The sequence below is a fragment of the Myotis lucifugus genome, unplaced genomic scaffold (genome assembly GCF_000147115.1).
Source record: "Myotis lucifugus unplaced genomic scaffold, Myoluc2.0 scaffold_184, whole genome shotgun sequence".
NCBI classification, from domain to species: domain Eukaryota; kingdom Metazoa; phylum Chordata; class Mammalia; order Chiroptera; family Vespertilionidae; genus Myotis; species Myotis lucifugus.
Genome location: NW_005871232.1, coordinates 1,120,070 through 1,129,514, shown reverse-complemented (window position 1 = coordinate 1,129,514; position 9,445 = coordinate 1,120,070). Strand labels below are relative to the sequence as shown.

General features: G+C 41.5%; 1 non-coding gene across 1 annotated transcript; it reads left to right on the top strand.

The window, feature by feature from the left end:
• The first annotated feature begins 2,552 nt into the window (after positions 1 to 2,552).
• LOC111827553 lies at positions 2,553 to 2,679 on the top strand. Its single transcript, XR_002831178.1, has one exon. It is a non-coding gene; the product is annotated as a U4atac minor spliceosomal RNA (small nuclear RNA).
• The last annotated feature ends 6,766 nt before the right edge of the window (positions 2,680 to 9,445 follow it).

Sequence of the window (9,445 nt, the reverse complement as noted above, 5' to 3'; positions counted from 1 at the left end):
CTCAGAGTAAATGCCTTCTCTTCCCGAGACCATCACTAAATTCTATTAATTTTAAAAGCCCATCTCAAGCCCATGCTTCTGAAAGAAGGCTTTCAGCCCTCCAATCCACAGACATTGACATTTTTAATTCATACAGTTCATTTGGAAAGTTTGGAGATAACTCATATTTTCCTTTATGTAGTGCATTGTGCTTACATAGTAAATAATAATACAAGAATAAGCTCTGTGTTTTGCTTACTCACAGCTGTGAACTTTCTTTCGCCCCAACCTGTATGAGCAATTTGGCAGCAGAGATCACAGAAAGTCTGCATCCTGAAATGTTTCTGAAGTAAATGAATAAATAACTTACACCCTCCTACTCTCAGTTTCTTTGTCTATTACACAGGTGTAATTGAATCTAACCGAGAGGAATATTGTGAGGACTAAATGATGCCACGTGTTAAACATGATCATATCTATATAATAAAAGCCTAAGTGACTGTTATGGCAGACAACCAGTCGCTATGATGCACAGACATCCCCCGAGGGGTCCCAGGCTGTGAGAGGGTGCAGGCTGGGCTGAGGGACCCCCTACCCCCCCAGTGCATGAATTTCATGCACCGGGCCTCTAGTATAATATAAAATGCTTATTTCAGGACATATTGGCATATGCCTGCCTTTTTGTTTCTCCCATATTTAGTGTTTTCTTTATTTGGTTTCCCAAGACACCTTTGTCTTTGCCTTTGAAGGAAAATAACCCAAGTCATCTATTCCTTCTCTCCCTGTACCTCATTTATTTCTCTTATGGCACTGAATGTGATGCATACTTTTTGGTGTGTCCATCACTTTACTGTTAGTATCCTTCTCTGGACATCCAAGCTCGTGGTGTGTCATTCATCTCTCTGACCCACGTGCACTCACATTGAGCCTGACAACCCATTTGGACCTTCTTCTGAGGATTATCACATTTGAGCTGCATCCATGTAGGCTGTGCTCCTAAGCCACTTGTGCTAGGCAGCTCAGGACAACAGGAAACAATCTCAGCTCCCACTCCATCCTCATGGTGAGATAATGAGAATGTACGAGGAGGGGTGTTTTCCTCTGAGGGGTGTTGGAGGAAGACTGGCAGGAATAGGTGGGAAATTCCTCCCATGGGCTGGCAAGTGCATCGGCTCCTCGGGGAGGTCTATTAACTCCTTCAGGACAAAAGGGCTCATTTTATAAGGACCTTTTTAAGCAGGAGTTTTCTAATATTTGAGTGCATAAAAATCACAGAATGGGTTGTGTAAAATGCAGATTTCCCAGGCCCCACCTGCTAGGAGACTGATTTGTCATGGGTAGTGCCCAGGAATCTGCATTTAACAGTCATGATTCTCCTCCTCCCCATGATGCTAATGCAGGTGATCCTCTCGCCCTAACTCAGGAAGGATTATGAGGCTACCAAGAATTATTTTCTCTAAATTGGTAGCACCTTCCTTGGCAGAGCCAGGTCAGTCCAAAGCCACAGATAGCATTGATTAAGCTGCTAGGATGATACCTTTACTGCTTTGGCAACCCGAATTCTAGTAGAACCAGAAGCAATAAATAGGTATAGTCATTTAAATCCTCAGCAATAAAATAACATAGATGGACCTGGAGAGTATTATGCTGAGCGAAATAAGGCAGTCAGAGAAAGATAAGTATCTCATGATCTCATATGTGGAATCTAATAAACCCAATAAACTGATGATCAAAAATAGACCCAGAGTCTCACTCATATGTGGGATATAATGATCAACATAAACCAATGAACAAAAATGGATCCAGAGACAAGGTGGCACTGAGCAGACCGTCCAACCTCAGGCAGAAGGCAGGAGAGGGGATGGGGGGTTAGAGAGAAACCAAAGGACTTGTATGCATGCATATTAGCATGACCAATGGACACAGACACTGGGGTGGTGGGGGCTTGCTCTGGGAGTGGTGTTGGGGGATTAGCCGGGGGAAAAAAGAGACATGTAATATTTTAAAAATAAATAAGTAAATAAACTCTGTGCTTCACCTAAGAAAAAAATAGACCCAGAATCATAGAAGTATGAACACACTGTTGAACCTCAGAGGGAAGGCAGGAGAGGGTGGGTGGAAAGAGATCAACCAATGAACTCGTATGCATACTGGTATACTAGTATGCATAACCTGCGGACACAGAAAAGGCGGTGGTGAGGGCTTGGAGAGGGGGAAACAGGAGCGGGCTGTTAATGGGGGGAAAAGGAGGACCTACGTAATACTTTCTCTTTTTTAAAAAAATATATTTTATTGATTTTTTAGAGAGAGGAAGGGAGAGAGATAGAGAGCCAGAAACATCGATGAGAGAGAAACATCGATCAGCCGCCTCCTGCACATCCCCCACTGGGGATGTGCCCGCAACCCAGGTACATGCCCTTGACCGGAATCGAACCTGGGACCTTTCAGTCCGCAGGCCGACGCTCTATCCACTGAGCCAAACCGGTTTCGGCGCTACGTAATACTTTCAACAATAAAGATTTTAGAAAATAAAAAATAAAAAAATAATCCTCAGCAATTTAAAAGATGAACTCATCTTCCTTTTCTTGGGGTTGTGCTACTATCCAATGAAAGCTTAGTGAGGGCAGTACTGTTGATGCCTAAACAACACACTCGCATTGACTAGAACTCTGCTTTACCTGGGTGCAATTTTTTGGAAAAATAAATTTTACAAAAAAAGATGAACTCAAGACCCCCAAATTCTGTCCAATTCTAGATAATGCACTTTTAGAGTGTTACTGGAAAGGTCCAGGAGAAGAAGATCAAGATGGTGATGGGTTTAAAAACCACGGAGAGTGTGGAGTGGCTGAAAGAAGTGAAGGCTCTGCAGGCCATGGGAAGGGGGCTGCCTTCACACAGCTGCAGCAGAGCTGTCATAATCTGGAGTGGGTGGAGGGGCATTCATTCTGTGTGGCTCCAGAAGACACAACATATTCATCCCCGCAGAACTGGATCCTGATCTATGTCCCAATGATTTGTCTCACAAACATCGCTGTGACCACAATGACATGAATTATAGCATAAATAAATTTAAATGATGATCAAAATTTGGGTAAATCTTTGAAGCTGAGCACAATACTTTACTATGCAGTAATTCTAAATTATCCTGTGCTTTCCTCGTTCTATTTTCAGGTCTTCTTCACTCACTCAGTTTCCACTCTCAAGTATCGTTCCTTTTACTTCTCTACCTGATATTTGATTTATTCTTAAAATTAGGCAACTCCTCTAGGAAGTCCACCTTGATTTCATGTCTTGTGAGTGAGGTGCTAACTGTCCTTTTGTTCCTGGCTGTCTTTTCAAGGATGTCTATATCGAGAGCAGCCTTGGAAATAGATATAATGCCTCCATCTGAAGGACATGGCAAGTTTGTTTTCTGGGTAGTATAAAAGATTCAGGTTCCCTAAACTCACAGGCCTCAGCTGTGAAGCAAGTCCACTGCTTGTGCAGCCTCGAAGGGGTTCCCTTCAAGTCAACCTTGTGAAAATTGCTGAGTAGCAGAAACTGATGCAAACATGAACTCATGTTCATGTCTTGAATAACAGACTTCTTTGTCCTTGATCCAGGAGTATGGTGTCTTCTGCCAGTTTCCATTAAAGTATGTTAGACAAATTCTAGCTTACACGGAAGGTAAAATCTCAGATCCTCAGTTCTTGGTAAATGGTCTCCCTGATGACTTATCATAGTATTTCTCATCTCTCACATTGAAATTATCAGCTTATACTGTGATAGCCTCGAGAGAAATAGGTGACTGTTTCTGACTCATCTTTGCTTTCCCAGTATCTAGCACGTAATAGAAGAGTCTACCTAAGGGTATTTGAAGTTTCAAAAGCCTGTATAGCTAAGGCTATTTTCAAAAATCCAGGAATAACTAAGATGATATTGCAGAAGAAAAACAAACCTGAACGTCTTATACTACTGAATATCAGGACTTCTTATAGAGCAGTTAAGAACTTTCAGTATGAACTAGAAATGGACTAGTGGAACAGAAAGGACAGCTCAGAAACAGACCCACTCATATGTGGTCACATGATTACTGCAGTACAGTACGGAAAGGGAAAGGGAAAGGGAATTGGAATGGGAATGGGGATGGGGATGGGAAAGGGAAAGAATGGTCTTATTAAATCATGCTGGGTCAAGTGGATAGCCATATGAAAATAAATTTTTACCCCTACTTCTCACTGTAAATAAAATTAATCCCAGGTGGACAGATGGTATTACAAATAAAATAAAACTTCTTTATTAAGATACAGAATTGCTTTATCACCTTGAAATAGATAAAGATTATATAAATAAAATACACTCAAAAACACTATCCATAAAAAACAAAGATACTGTGAACTACATTATAATTAAGAAGTCAGTTCACGAGGAGATATTATTAAGGCAGTGAAAAGACAAGCTACAGAATGGAAGGACATATTTGCAAAACAGATAGCTCAAAAGGGAGTACTAATATAAGCAATATATATTTATAGAAATGAATGGGAAATAGATAATGCAATAGAAAAAAAGAGTAAAAAATATATGAAAAGGCACATTACAAAAGGAAATATTCAAATGTCTAATCAACATAGGTTTTAGGGAAATGCCAATTAAAAACAATTTATTTTTTTAAATATATTTTTATTAATTTCAGAGAGGAAGGGAGAGGGAGAGAGAGATAGAAACATCAATGATGAGAGAGAATCATTGATCAGCTGTCTCCTGCACACCCCCTACTGAGGATTGAGCCCGAAACTCGGGCATGAGCCCTTAGCTGGAATCGAATCCGGGACCCTTCAGTCCGCAGGCTGACACTCTATCCACTGAGCCAAACCAGCTAGGGCCAATTAAAAACAATTCAAATACCATTTTACAATTACATTAATGGCTCAAATGAAGAAGACAAGCAACTGCAAGTATTGGTGGTACAGCACTCTCCTATATACTGATTGTGGGAGTGCATGTTGGTGTTAAGTACTTCAGCATACTATTTGGTGGTAACTAGTAAAACTGGAGATAAGCATTCTCTACCACCCAGCAATTTCATTTGCAAAAAAATATACCCAGAAGTAATGCATATAGATAGTCATCATAAAATATGTACAAAACATGTAGGTGGCACAATTATTTGTAATAGCCCCAAACTAATACCAACTCAAATGTACATCAAGAGTGGAATCTATATATATAAAGCGTAATATGCAAATCGACCCGACAGTGGAACGACCAGTCACTATGATGTGCACTGACCACCAGGGGGCGGACGCTCAATGCAGGAGCTGCCCCCAGCCCACAGGCCCCGATCACCTGAGTGGGACCCTGATCACCCCACTGGTCACCCCACACAGAAGGCGCCTAGTGGCGGTGGTGGCGGGGGGTGGGGCTGGCTGCTGGCAGCGGGGGAAGATCGTCCCTGATCGCAGGCCAGGCCTAGAGACCCTACCCGTGCACAAATTTTGTGCACCAGGCCTCTAGTGAATATATAAATTATGTACAAGGCAATCTCTTCGTCATATGCATGTCATAAGGTAAAGAGAGCTGGGAGTTAATGTCTCTGAATTCCACTCCATTTATCAACAGTTCTTTTAGTTTGTGGCCCCTACAACGAAGAGTGGTTATCTGCCTCATTAGCAGTTCAGGGGAGTTAGTCATCGACAGCTGATGGATGACCTAGTTCCCAAATCCTGCAGTGGATTTGGAAGTTTCTTAGAATACCCCAAAGCAGTGTTTCTCAAAGTGTGCTTTAGAATCACCTGAGCCAGCCTCTCTTGGGAATCATTTCCCTTGTGGATGGGACCCTGGTATCCAAATACACTTCCTTCTGCTCTGGTTCTGATACTGAGCTGGGAAGCCAAGCCCAAGGCCACCTCAAGAATTTTTATAAGGAAAGTTCAGAAATCTATGTCTTAGCGGGGTATTGCCTTTTAGATATAAGGGGGAAAAATATCAATTTTAAAATGCCTAAAAATAACCTTGAACTATGGTTATTATCTCTTTATATAAAAGCCTAGGCAACCGGCCAACCGGCCAACTGGCTGACTGTCCAGTAGCTATGATGCACAATGACCACCAAGGTGCAGACGCTCAACACACAAGCATGGAAACATGAAACAGACTGATGAATCTCAGAGGGAAGGGGGTAGGAGGGGGGGTGGGAAGAGATTAACCAAATATCTTATATGCAAAGATCTAGAGGCTCAGTGCATGGATTTGTGCACTGGTGGGGTCCCTCAGCCTGGCCTGCAGGGATTGGTCCAAAACTGGCAGTTCAACATCCTGTGAGGGGTCCTGGATTGCAAGAGGGCGCAGGCCAGGCGAGGGACCCCACTGGTGCACGAATCCGTGCACCGGGCCTCTAGTATTTATATAAAAATGCAATATTATGATTTCACTCTTAAGAATGCATGACTGTCATTTTGTTGTTGTTATTGTTTATATCTGTTTTATCCAATAGCAGGATAGATTTTAATTGAAATATTCATGCTGTTTTGCTATGTTGTGAAGAAGGCTGGGTAAGGATCAAAACCAGGAAAATCAACTGGCCCACACTGGCATCAAACATATAGGATTATGCACATCAGATAACTCTCTGAATGGACCCATTACAAATAGCTGTGAATTACATTATTATGCAGGTATCATTATTTAGGTGGCTGAATTTTCTATTCTGATGATCTATGCAGAGAATAAATTTCTTCTCTGTTGTGTTTTTTTTTTAACGGAAAAAGAATGAAGATTGCATGGTCAGTGTGATAAACATGAACCAACCCAAGGGGGCCAACATTTACCAAATACATTTTCAAACTCAAGCTAAGCCAAAATGTAAAACTCAAAAAAAAAACGGTGTTCCCAGGTAAAACAGAAATACTGTGTGGACTATGGGGAGCAAACTGCAACAATAGAATTTAATAGTAAGTCACATGTCCCCTACATCGGCCATGATTAGTGTAAGGCAATAATTATACCAATGATGTGGAAACACCAAGATATTATCTGAATGAAGCAGTAATTAGAGCAGAAAAGATTTAAGAGATAACTGTCAGAAATCACGTCATCAGACCTATTGGACAAACCATCATTGTTGAAGCTCAGTGATACTTGGAGCGTCTAGTCTCTACTTTTGTGTATCTTTGAAAAGTGATATATGTCAATAAAAATTATGTTAATTTCTTAAAAAGTGATACTCAAATAAGGAAAGTGTGGAAAAACCTAAATCACATTTTTAATTCTCTAGAAGAATAAAGTTTTAAGTGACAGGTTATAGGAAAAAAGTGAATAATTCTGCAATGAATATAATTGGACTTTACCACAATGGAATTCATATTCATTAAAAAATGTGCAGTGAAAAAAAGTAAACCTAGTTGCCAAACACACACACACACACACACACACACACACACACCCCAAACTTGGCCTCCAGCTTCTGTGTGTGTTGAAGTCTTGAAATCTAGACAGGACACAGGTTCCAAACATGTTTTCCTCTTTGAGTTTCCTGAACTATGACTGACTTGGCCCTTCCAGTAAATTCTTGGCTTGTCCCCTCTTGGAGCTCCAATCCTCACCTTCCTGCCTGACCCCAGCTTGGCTCAGCCCCATGTGTGATCCCAGGTCCCCACCCCATGGACTGGCTTCATGTCCAGTCTATGGCTCCATCTTCTCAAGTTTTGCCTTCACATTAGCAGTCTCTAATTAGCTTACAATCTGAGTTGATGATATCATCTATGTATATAAAAGCCTAGCGACCATTATGGCAGAACGACAGGTCACTGTGACGCTCACTGACCACCAAGGGGCAGACACTCAACCCAGGAACTGCCCCGTTGTGGTCAGTGCACTCCCACAGTGGGAACACCGCTCAGCCATAAGCCGGGCTCATGGCTGGCAAGTGCAGCAGCAATGGCGTGAGCCTCTCCCACCTCCACTGTAGTGCTAAAGAGCAGCAAGCCAAGCTCTACATCTACAGGCCAAGTGAGCAGGCAGGCATTAAGGACAGCGAGCCAAGTGGTAAGGAGCAGGTGGGCGGTTAGTAGCAAGCAGGTGGGTGGTTAGGAGCGAGGGATCCCAGATTGCAAGAGGGATGTCCGACTGCTGATTTAGGCCCGATCAGGCCTAAATCAACAGCCAGACATCCCCCAAGGGTTTCAGGATTGCAAGAGGGTGCAGGCCAGGCTGAGCCCACCCCCTCCACCCATACACGAATTTTGTGCATCAGGCTTCTAGTTATTCAAATAAATCTTGGTAGAAAAAATTAAAATGTTAAGAAAGCTTTATTTTGCAGACAACATTAGTTTTCTCTCTCTCCCCCTTCTGGTTTTTATAAAGCTTCTACAAACTAAAGGCATAGAATCTCCATCAGAGGGGGGGAAAAATAGTAAGGCAAGAGTTGTGAACTGAAATGCCTAAACAGGCCAGGTAGATGAAATGATTAAGTATTTGTAAAAATGTGTTTTCCTATAAAAAGAAGAGAATATGCTTTTCTCCCCCCCATTTTTCTAAAATTATACAGCTCTCAGTCTAAACTTGTGGGTATGTTCACTACACATATGAAGAGTAACAGTGCAAATAAAATCATTAAAGGTAACTCCTCTTAGGGCAGACAGGTACTGTAGTCAAGTGTAGGGCTCATGCCTATGATAGATAGGTGACACTCTGTTCCACCTGCGTGGAGCTGTGAAGAAATAGAGTCCTAGTACCTAGTAAGAGATAGACTTTATATTTTTAGGTAAAATCATTTGCCTGGTAAATTTTAATTAGAAAACTTAAAAGACTATGGAAGCCAAATAAAAAGATTTGGGGCTGGATTTAGCCAATGGGTCATTTGTAACCTCTCCTATGAGCTAGTTGTATATTCATTAAATTCATCCCTTCATTAAAGAAATTCCAGAGGGATATTTGTTTTGAAAATACCTAGAGATCCTTGTGCTGCGTACACGTTTTGGACCAAGCCTGGAAGAGTCCATGTCAACCACTTTTTCTCAGATTCAGAGACAGAACCAGGTTTAGGTGAGTAAGCCAATTCATTCATTTACTCAATAAATATTTATTGAGCAGCTGTTTTCCAGATTATTTCGATTTGGTTCATTTGAATTACTTAATTATTCAAACCAAATGTAAGCAAATACTCAAAGTAAGAAAGCTTTTGGTCGAATGGCAGGCCTGGACTTAAGCTTCAGGAGCCATGACCCTCTATGGGAAAACTCTTTGGCATCAGCTTTTATGGTGAATACTCAGAGGTCAGTTGTGGGGTCTAGAAGGAAATTAAAAGCCTCTGAAAAGTGACCTTTCAAACCAGTGTTGTCATTGCTCAATGCACATTTAAGATAGAGGAGCAAAAGACAGAGAAAGACTCACTAGACACAAATAGTTAAATAAACTACTTCATGCAGAATGATATGTGGAAGTAGAAATAGAGGTTGGACCAAGGTTCTAATAGCTAAGGAGGCAT